The sequence below is a fragment of the Arachis duranensis genome, chromosome 7, assembly GCF_000817695.3.
Source record: "Arachis duranensis cultivar V14167 chromosome 7, aradu.V14167.gnm2.J7QH, whole genome shotgun sequence".
NCBI lineage: Eukaryota > Viridiplantae > Streptophyta > Magnoliopsida > Fabales > Fabaceae > Arachis > Arachis duranensis.
The window spans coordinates 30,621,981-30,623,497 of NC_029778.3; positions in this window are offsets into that span (position 1 = coordinate 30,621,981).

The following is a 1,517-nucleotide window of genomic DNA, read 5'->3' on the forward strand; positions in this document are numbered from 1 at the left end:
CAGAAACAGGTTGCAAGTTGGAGTTCAACGCCAGAAACAGGTTACAACCTGGTGTTCAACTCCAGAAATAGCCCAGGCACGTGAGAAGCTTAAGTCTCAGCCCCAGCACACACCAAGTGGGCCCCGGAAGTGGATTTCTGCACCAATTATCTTAGTTTACTCATTTTCTATAAACCTAGGTTATTAGTTTAGTATTTAAACAACTTTTAGAGACTTATTTTGGACCTCATGACATTTTTAGATCTGAAATTTGTACCTTTTGGTAGCATGAGTCTCTAAACTCCATTGTTGGGGGTGAGGAGCTCTGCAGCGTCTCGATGAATTAATGCAATTATTTCTGTTTTTCCATTCAAACATGCGTGTTCCTATCTAAGATGTTCATTCGCGCTTAACTATGGAGAAGGTGGTGATTTGTGACACTCATCACCTTCCTCAATCCATGAACGTGTGTCTGACAACCACCTCCGTTCTACATCAGATTGAATGAGTATCTCTTAGATTTCTTAATCAGAATCTTCGTGGTATAAGCTAGAATTAATGGCGGCATTCATGAGAATCCGGAAAGTCTAAACCTTGTTTGTGGTATTCTGAGTAGGATTCTGGGATTGAATGACTGTGACGAGCTTCAAACTCGTGAGTGTTGGGCGTGATGACAAACGCAAAAGAATCAATGGATTCTATTCCGACATGATTGAGAATCAATAGCTGATTAGCCGTGCTGTGACAGAGCATTTGGACCATTTTCACTGAGAGAATGGGAAGTAGCCATTGACAACGGTGACACCCTACATAGAGCTTGCCATGGAAGGAACTTTGCACTTTTGCATGAGAGGAATATTATGTTACAGGAATTCAGAAGACAAAGCATCTCCAAAACTCCAACATATTCTCCATTATTGCACAACAAGTAATTATTTCATGCTCTTTTATTTTCTAGTAATTCAAACTGATAATTATAATTGATCTCCTGACTAGGAATAATAAAATAACCATAGCTTGCTTCAAGCCAACAATCTCCGTGGGATCGACCCTTACTCACGTAAGGGTATTACTTGGACGACCCAGTGCACTTACTGGTTAGTTGTGCGGATTGCAAAAGTGTGATTGCAATTTCGTGCACCAAGTTTTTGGCGCCGTTGCCGGTGATTGTTCGAGTTTGAACAACTAAAGGTTTATTTTGTTGCTTAGATTAGGAATAATTTATTTTTGTTGCTATAGAGTCATTAAATTCTGAGTCCTCTATTTCCTTTTCAAAAATTTTTCAAAAATATTATTTTTCTTTATCAATTTTTAATTTTTTTTCGTGAGTTTAGTGTCTTGTTCTAAGTTTGGTGTCAATTGCATATTTTATATTTTTCTTTTAAATTTTTGAAGTTGTGTTCTTTGATCTTCAAGTTGTTCTTATTTATTTTTCTTGTTTGATATTTAGTTTTTCTTACTTTGTGTCTTTTCTTGTTTTTCTTGTGCTATTCCAAAGCATTAGTCTTCCAAAAGGAATATACCTCTTCAAAACAAGT